The 10,514-nt window shown below is 17.4% G+C and overlaps 1 long non-coding RNA gene across 4 annotated transcripts; it reads left to right on the forward strand.

Annotated features, from left to right (window-relative positions):
• The first annotated feature begins 587 nt into the window (after positions 1-587).
• On the forward strand, positions 588-10,022 carry LOC133665661 (uncharacterized). 4 transcript variants are annotated; one of them, XR_009828799.1, is made up of 3 exons: positions 588-878; positions 4,540-4,769; positions 4,839-10,022. It is a non-coding gene; the product is annotated as an uncharacterized LOC133665661 (long non-coding RNA). The 4 variants fall into 4 exon arrangements; XR_009828797.1 differs by having other exon boundaries at positions 606-3,891; XR_009828798.1 differs by having other exon boundaries at positions 588-3,891; positions 4,540-10,022.
• Positions 10,023-10,514: the final 492 nt, after the last annotated feature.

Consider the following 10,514-nt stretch of genomic DNA (forward strand, 5'->3'; position numbering starts at 1 on the left):
AATATTTAATGATTATGATTAAAAAAAATAAATGTTAATAAATGTTAATTGATATGCTAAAATTACAATAAATAAAAAAAAATTGTTTTGATAATAATAATAGTAGTAATTGATTTTTAATAAAAATAAAAATTTATAATAAATATAAAAAAATTAATTCATAAAATAATATAAACTATATTTGATTATAAATTATAAACCTATTAATTGAAAAATATTTGAAATATTGTATATTTAATATATAATATTAGATATATTTAATAATAAAATAAAATTTAAAATAAAAATATAAACATTTTTTATATACTTTTATTAGATACATTTTAAAGAAAAATATTAAAATTTTTTAATTTTTTTAGTGTTTTTATAAATTTTGATAATTAATTATGGAATCTAAAAATGACTATTTTAATTAAATAGTTCAAAAATTATTTGAATACAAATTTGCGAATTTGGGGGATTTTTGCGAGTTAATAATGTTATGTTGAATTTTTACAATCAATTTGATTGGTTAAAATATCAGTGAATATCAAATTTAAATAATTTTTTTTTTAAACTAAATTTCTTTAATTTCTTAAAAAATTTTTTTTTTATCAATTATGATAGAAAAATATTCTTTTGTAAAAAAAATATAATTCAAATTTAAAATTTACAAAAAAAATATATATTTTTTATTTAATTATTTAATAACTATATAAATTACTATATTATATGTATATATTATCAAGTGTGAAAGAATTAAAGAATTCTCTAACGAGAATTAAAGACTAAAACTTTATATATTTTTTTTTATATTTTACGATGGACTGAAATTAAATCTAATCAAATCTAAATAATACTACGAAATGATTAAAAACGAGGAAAAGGATAAAGGATAAGTTTGCATACTTTTTTTATCTATTATTACTTTGACAGTTTGTTTTATTTATAACATAACCTAAAATTTTACAAATATTAATGTAATTTGGATATTGTTTAAAATTAAGTTATAAACATTTTGAATTTTGATTTGAAATTTATAGTATTTATAATATTAATTGTTTATATATTTGAGATCTTAAAGCATATATTTATAAATATGGTCTATGTCTAAAAATCCATGAATTAAATTAAAGCAAAATAACAAGAAAAATGTGATATCATAAAGAGTAATTTAAAATAATAAATATTGCATCAAACACTATAAGCAGTTACATATGAGTTACATATCAGAATTCATGTTCTTTGAATAATTTTTTAATAACTATTAATAATGGTGCAAATATGTTATATGAAGGATTACAAAGAATGATAAAAGCATTATCCTGTTGAAAAGCTTTATGCTTAAAATTTTTAAATTTTATTTATCCAAAGTTGTAATTATGTTAAAGATTCCTATTATCATATCTTATCTTAAAATCTTATATAAGAAGTAAATTTATTAAAACTATTTTACTTTGCATTCAATGATTATAAATAAATAATAATCTAATTTTATTATATATAATAATATAATGTTGTTTTTTATTATTTTTTTTAAATTAAAATTAGTTATAACAAAATAATTACACAAATTAAATATAATTAAATATTTCAATTAAAATTTAATTTAATTTAATTTTTTTCAAAAGATATATATTATAATGTTAAAATTATATAATATTATAAGAATAGAAAGAATTATAAAATAAAATATATATTTCAGATTTAACAATTAATGATTAAAAATTAAATTGCATATTATATATATAAAAATATAAAAATATTTATATATTGTTTGAAAGTATACAAAATTTTCGATCATTATTTTACTCATATATTATATAGATAATTTTATCTTCATGCAATATTTGAAGCCATGTTTATAAATACAATAACTATAAATTCATCCATATTTTTATAATTTTCATAAAAAGAAAATAAAGATTAAAAAATATGTTTTCATAATACATATAAGAAAAATGAAGAAACAAAAAATAAAATTTTTTTTCATAAATCTGAGAAAAAAAAAATTTTTCTTAAAATTGTATTTTAGATTGTGAAAAAAATATGAACTCAATATGTAATTTAATATTTTAATATTTTTATATTTAGTATTTTATTAATTTTTATTTTATTATTTTATTATTATTTATTTTTGATCTTTTGTAATAAGCAACCAGGAATATTTGTAATAAGTTATTTAGATTTTTTTCTCTCATCATTATACTTTATTATTAATAAATAACAATTTTATTATTATAATTGAATCAATTTAATTTGTACATATCAATCTTATAAAAGATAAAGAAAATAAGCAATTACAACATTTGGAAAATTAAATATTTTTAGAATATGATTTTTCCTTATTTCTTTAAATTATTAATTTTAATCGAACTTGAAATTATGCTAATATTTACTATAAGTATTAGATTTATTGAATTAAATTTTTTTCATTTCTGATTGTAAAATCTTTATGTTTTATATATATATATTTTTTACATTTTTAGTCTTGTATCAATAGTCAATGTGATATTTTTAAAATATTAACTTTTATAAAAATATCTGATATATTTTCTAAATATTTCAACAAAAATTATTTTCTTAGGATATTCTTATATTTCATATTAACAATTCATATATTCAATTCATATTTAACTCAATTATTATTATATAACTATTTATTGTATTTATTTATTATATTTATAAATGATATGAAGATTATTTTTTTAAAATATTTTATCAATGGAATATTAATAAAAATATGGTTTAGAATTTGAAATTAATTTATTATCATGCCAACATTAAATTTTAAATTTTAATTTCAACACTATTAATATTTAATTAATATTTAATTTTATATTCTGACAAGACAAATTTATGATCAAAAATAGAAATTAATAATGTTACTAAAGTTAAAAAATAATAGAATATGAATAGAATTGAATAGAATTTATTTGAATAGAGATGACAGAAGAAATAATAAATAATATAAATACATCAATTATTAGTGTTTTTTTATTGCCTATCACATATATCAAAAATTAAGAAAAATTAATAGAATAAAAAATATTAAAATTACATATCGAGTTTATATTTTTTTACAAAATATAATTTTTAAAGAACATATTTTTTTCAGATATAAATTTTCTTTTTTTTTTTTTTTTTATATTTCGAAAATATATAAGATTTTTTCTATCTTTGTTTCTTTCTTATAAAAATTATAAAAATATGGATGAGTTTATAATTATTCACAGTACTGTATATATGGTCCAAGTTTAAGATATTACGCCATTTTAATTGTGAATATAAATCACAGACTATTATCATAAATTCATTATAAAATTATTAATTAAAAAGTTTTCTACTATAAGGTAAACACATAATATACATACTTTAAGAAATCAGCAAATTTTATGAATATATTTACTATATGTGAGCAAAGAAAATTGCGATGTAATTTGTATCGAAGTGAATATTCTTTTGGCATTTTTGAAGCAACGACTGAATATAGAGACAAATCGAAATACATATTCAATACTTTAATATCGATATTTTCGGCATGAATTAAATGAATGAATTAAAGGAAAATTTTTTGATATTTCTTACACATTTGTCATAATCGTTATTTTGTTTTTATTTATGTTAACATAATTTTTACTATAGTTCTATCTAAAAAAAAATAAACAATTTTGATTGAATTTTGAAAATAAAATTGTTAATATTTTCTGTTTTTGATTTATAGAATTTAAAAATGTTAATTTTAAATAATTTTAAGAAATCTACTGATGCTTTTTTATTCGACAAATTATTAGAATACCATATTAATTTATATCTATAGTTTGTTCAATGAATGAAATTATGTGATAATCATTATTTAAATCTATTAAATAGTACCATCAAAATTAAAAAATTCATAGATTTTTTCTAACTGTAAGTAACAAAATCTAACAATGATTATTATAAATAAATTGATTATTTTATTGATTATTTAATGAATTTTAAATAGTAAATTATTTTTATTGAATCAATTCAATATCGACAAATAATTATATCATTGTGTGAATTATATATATTATGTGAATTAATCAAAGAAATAAAATATGTATAATACATGTAATCGAAATTTGATTTATCATTTCTAAGTAAATGGTTCTATTTACATTATTGTATAGATTATAAATATAAATTAGTTAAAACTATGGTAAATTATAGCATATAGTATATAGTATTATAGTAAATTTTAATAATTTATAAAATATTCAATTCATTAAATATACTTAAAATCAATAATTTTATAAAGAAATAAATTTTGAATCAGTAGATTCCTAAAAAAACTTAAAATTAATATATTTGGACTTTATTTGTTAAAAACTATTAGAAAATACAAAAAAAAATTATCAATTTTGGACATTACAAAATAAAGTTTAATCATAATTTTAATCTTTATAATATGTTAAATTTGTGAACAAGTTTTTTTTTAAACAATGTAAAATTATATTTATCCTTTTATTTATTATTGTAGTTATTTTTGTTATTGTTATTGTTACATTATTTTTATTTTATTTTATTTTATTACAGATTTAAAAGATAATAATGAATATACCAATCTCTGAAATATAAATTTTTTTTTTTTAAGAAGTTAGAATAGAGAAAAAAAATATGAGAGTGAATTGAAAATAGTGAAAAATATATATATACATGTGATATATAAACATACAATATATATGTAAATAAAATTTTATGATAAAAGATGAATAAAAAGACAAACAAAAATAAGAAAGCTTTCAAAATAATAAAACAAAATAAAAGTAAGAAAATGAATAAATAGATGTTATTTTAAAATATGTTATTTTAATTTTTAAAATATGTTATTTTAGTAGAAAGTAAATGTAAAAAAGAAAGATAAAGAAAATGGAGATGGGAGAAAAAAAAAAATGAAAATAAAAAAAAAATCTATAAAAAAATTTCATATCAAAATTTAAGAAAAAAATAAAAAGAATTAATAGAATAAAGAGAAAAAGAAGAAAATCAGAAATTATATTAAAAAATTATTTGTATATTAAAAATAATACCACTTATAGTATTATTTAAATAATATTACTTAATAAGAATACCTAATAAAAACAAGAATACAGAAAGATACATCAATGAAAATTGAAAAATGCTTTAGAAAATATAATATAAAAAAAAAATTTAATGAGAAGTAAATAAAAGAATATTATCACGAGAACTGGATTTTAATAATATTGTAAATTAATTCCATAAATCTGACTTCAACATCAATAAATAAATAAAAAGTAAATGTTTCTGCCGAATAAATATAAATACAAAGTGTATATTATTTAAATGTTCATTATGGATAACAAAAAAAATAAAAGTTAAAATAAACACATAATTTAAAAATTTAATCAATCAAAAAATTTTTAAAGATAATTTATTATGAACTGAATCAAATTAATTCTGTTTTTAATTAAAATATATACAACCTAGAAAATAATTAAGTCTCTTACAACATGTTTTATTTTGAATAATTAATTATAAAAAAGTACTGCTAATTTTGATGATTTTCTAATATATTGTTAAAATCATTATGACTAATGTTGTGAAAATTTTAGTTATTGTTGTTAAAGAATTATGATCAAAAATATATATAGAAAATTTAATGCTCTTTTTTTTACTGAACTTTATGGTATGTTTCTACATTTTTTATGATTTTGAGATTAACTTTTTATGTCTTTTCAACAAAAAAGGTAAGATAATCATTATTGATAATTAATATATAATCATTCTATCTGAATGAGATATATGTATATGTATACATAATGAAATTCTATGAATTTTTTGATTTTTTGATAACAAAATATGAATTATTTATTTATTTAAGTATTTATAAAAAATTATTAAGTATTTATAAAAAAAATATTATTTACAAAAGAATGTTTGTGATATAAAAATATATGATGAATTTACAAGAATTTTTTTCATTTTTGATATTATTATTATGATTTTTTTGATTTTTTGATATTTTTTTAAAAATAATGATAATTATATATTCCATAAATAAATAAAATAGCTTGAAAATACTTGAAAAATATTTTAAAATTTTAAAAATTTTTCATAACATGAAAAAAATTTTCATAATTTCTTACACAATATACAATATTTATATATTTTCAACATATACTATATCCAATTATAGATTCTTTTTTCTACTCTATAAAAATTTAATTTAATCCAAGTTCTATTTTAATTTTTTCCAGAAATGACTTTAAATTAGACTAAATTTTTTTTATGTAATGGAAATAACTAGGAGAGTAAAATCACTACTTTTATAATATATATGTTCATAATACATGAACATATAAATGACTATAATAATTTTCAAAATTATTGAATGTAGTTTCATTTTTATATTAATAACTTTTTAATAAAGAATGACTAAATCAAAAAAATAAAAAAAAACAATTTATAACACTATTCAACATGATGATTATAATAATATATTAAAAAATCATTGAGATTGAAGAATAATATCTTTTTATAAATATTTATCTTGTTTTATATTTTTATGTATGTTTTATGTATTCTAAGGAGATTATAATTTTTTTAAGAATTTCTGATATACTTTCCTTTGTAAGTATGCATTAAAATATGTTTTTCTTTTTTCAAGTCTATATACCAGGGATAGATTAAGTTTAAAAAAAAACATCAAAGGAAAATGGAATGCAATTCATTTATAATATAATAACTCAAAAAAAAGGATGACAGATTCACAACTAATGAGAGATTCTGAAGAAAAAAAAACAATTGATATTGATACTAAATAATTGATTGATATTAAATTAAAAAATTTGTAAATTTTTAAGTATTCTTATAAATAAAAAGTATTAAACAATAAAAATTTCAAGTTTTATTTTGAATCTTTTATACATTCCGGCAAATAGAGTAGACCAACATTCTATGAGTATTCTTTCAGTTCTCAGTTCTCAAATTCTTATAAATTTGTTATAGGAATATATATCATTTGAACATGAAGAAGATGTTAAATAATTATAAATAGAAAATAGAAAAGCAAAATGATATAAATATATATGAAAATATATGATAAAGAAAAAAATCAAGAATGAAATAGATTATAAAAATAAGTAGGAAGAAAAGTGAAAAAATACAAAAATTTGAATGCAACAATCATGAAAGTATAAATAAAGAAGTAACAATATGCTCAAATAATTTTCTTTCTTACAATAATTCGAAGAAATGGAATATAAATCTCAAAGGATTATTGAAATAAATTTGAAAATAATAAAAATATAATTACAATTGAAAAATGTAAATGAAAAATAGATTTAATAATATAAAATAGAAAAAAAACTTACTAAAAATATATAAAGAGATAATAAAAAGTAAAGAGGAATTTTAAAAGAATTTAAATCATAAAAATGGGGACAAATAAAACTAAGAAATGAAATAAGATATGATGGATAATTTAGTGTCATGTACATATTTAAAAAAAAAGAGAAAGAAAAGATATTATTATATAATTTGAAATTAAGAAAAATTTATTAAAAAACTTGAAAACTAGATTGATAAGTTTAATTAAAAGTTATATGCATTGAAAAAAAGATAAATTAGAAATAACAATAGTGTATGTGAATAAAGGAAAAACTATATTAATAAAATATTAAAACTTATTAACATCAAAATTACTAACTGGATGTGGACATATATAATTAAATTTATTCATATATAATTAAATTAGTCTTATATAGAAGTAATTAAATCTATGCTGTAAATGTTTAAGATTTGGCCAGCCAGTATGTTTAAGTGCTTGTGTATAAGAGAGAAAGTATATTATATAAAATGTCTAATTTGATTACTTAGAATAACTGTTAAAGTAAACTTTATAAAAATAAGATATGAAATTTAAATGTTTTCAAAGAAAATAAAGTATGTATTTTTTTTGTGAACTATTTCAGAGATTTCAAGATCATATTTTAAATGGAATAATTTTTAATTTAATTTTTTTAAATGGTATGATCTACTTTTTATATTATAAATTGGTAGAATATCAAATTCTGAATAAAAATTTTATTGACTTTCATATATCTTAAATAGTTCAAATATTAACATAAAATAAAATCTCATGAACAGAATAGTTATAAAAATTGTCTATTGCAATCAATCCATTGAATTCTTTATAATGCTTATTGTAATTTTTTTATAATATATCTTGCTAAAATTACATTACATAAGCAAATATATTGTGATATATCTATTAACAAATTTAATAATATATAAAAAAACTTATGTATTTTCATTTTTCAAACATAATATTAATTTCTTTTTTTATAATAATAACAAAAATGTTACAATCAATTTTCACAGAAAATTTTTAATAATTATAATGTTGCGTTATTATAGCAGCGTTATTATAGAGATATAATTATATATAGCGTTATTATATATATAATAATATATATAGAGATATAATTTTGAAATAGAATTACTTCATTGTAATAAATAATATAAATATAGTATTCTTTTTTTAGTTGAATGTATCATGCAGATCTAATGTATAATATTTTTTCAAAAATAATTTGATTTATTAAAAAGTTATGAAAGTAAAGAATTAGTTAGAAAGCATGATTAATTCAACATTTAATTTCTTCTTAAGTTTTTTAGATTCTTATATATGATTTCATTGATTATCATAGATCGATTCAAGCCTTTGGATTGAAATCATTGAAGGATCTCAATGTTAAAATAGTTAATTGTATTCTACAGTTGAAATCTATACAAATTTTTTAAGTGGCTTTATAAAGTTTCAAATTAATCTTTAGTCTAATAGGATTTTTAAGTATATTATTTTATATTTAGCTGGGATTTTTGTATTGTTATTACTGAAAGATATGTTTATATAGAGTGAAAGTAACATAAATTTGCTTTTATTTATGTTGATATGCCATTAATGTTATTTTAAATATTCTTGAAAAATTGTAAAAACTAATTAGGGATCTCTGCAAATATGACTATAATAAAATTAGCTGTAGTTGATCTAAACATACAGATTGAATATAAGAATGATCCAAAAACAAATACTATAGTATATTATTATAATATATTAACTTCAATAGGAAAAGTTACAATTGTTATATATAAACATTTTCTATTATTTAGTAATAATGCATAATTAAATAGAGACCATGCAAATTTTTTTTGAATTTAAATATAATAATGTAACATATATACCTTGTTTTATGTTCAGAAATATTATCGAATAGTATTTTTTTTTCTTTTTCCAATTCTTATTCCAATATTATATATAATTTAATATACTTATTTTATTATGGAATGTCGTTTCTGAAATTCAAATTAATGATTTGGAATGATCATTGTTTCTTTTCATATATGTAATAATATATAAGCATTTATTTATTTCTGACTCAAGGCTTTTCATTGAAGAGGCTTTTTTTTTTAATTCAGGATTGTTTCAATGTAATAATGTGATATTTGCGCCCGATAGTTTTACAATCGGGCGCACATCGCGATTATAAATAATTGAAGCAAAAGTTTACCTGGTATAGTTTTTGTTTTTTTGTCTAAACTTAATTCTAATTTTTTGCATTGTGACAAAAAATGGTTAGACAAGTTGACATGCAGAGAAAATATTAATCTACCACGCCATCGCTTGCTTCTGTTCGTAGAAGAATTCGCTGGACATTATCATTAAGCATTTCTGTTTCTGTTAATTATTTGTCGTGAAATTTTTCAAATATATAGGTTTTCCACTTTTCTAAGAATTTGTGGAAATCTTTGAACGTAGAATGTGGAAATCTTTATGTGCTAAATCTAATGCTCACTCTTATCAATGTTATTGAGTCTAATTTTTTTGTAAACATTACTATGGTATTCTACGATTGTACAAGTTCATCTAATTTTTCCAGGGCGAGATGATTTTTTGCATCATCAATGAATTCTTTTATTGCGATGAAAGATTTGTTTCTGATTGTAGATTTAAAAGTGTGCCCGCATAATAAATAAAAAGATTTGCTTTTGTTATACTTTTCTTGTTATACTTTTTTGTTATACTATTACTATGCGTTTGTAAACTCTCCCAAATTACTCCGTTTTGAATAAACTTAAGGACTGAATCGTGATCCATTTAACGATGTCCATAAATAATGAAATTTTAGTTCAAGTTCAATAAAATTCAATAAAGTTATTATATTATATTATATCATTATTTTGAATTAATGAAACAAACTAGTATTTCTGAAACTTTCAATTCTTAGGAAATTCTTAGGAATTCCATCAAAAATTGGCAATTTTATTTGAGGCAAAATTGTTGGGTAAGGGAAGAAGACGCTAATAAAAGAAAACTTTCGGTTCTAATAAAAGAAAACTTTTTTTTCTATATTGACATTATGTGTACATCTTTTGAAATCTTCTATCACGATATTATATTGAAATATGTATTTTCAAACTTGTCGCGATGAATTACATGTGATGGTTCTGATTTAATATCTGCGACAATTTATTTTGTTTTCTTGCGC

The sequence above is a fragment of the Apis cerana genome, linkage group LG2 (assembly GCF_029169275.1).
Source record: "Apis cerana isolate GH-2021 linkage group LG2, AcerK_1.0, whole genome shotgun sequence".
Lineage (NCBI taxonomy): Eukaryota > Metazoa > Arthropoda > Insecta > Hymenoptera > Apidae > Apis > Apis cerana.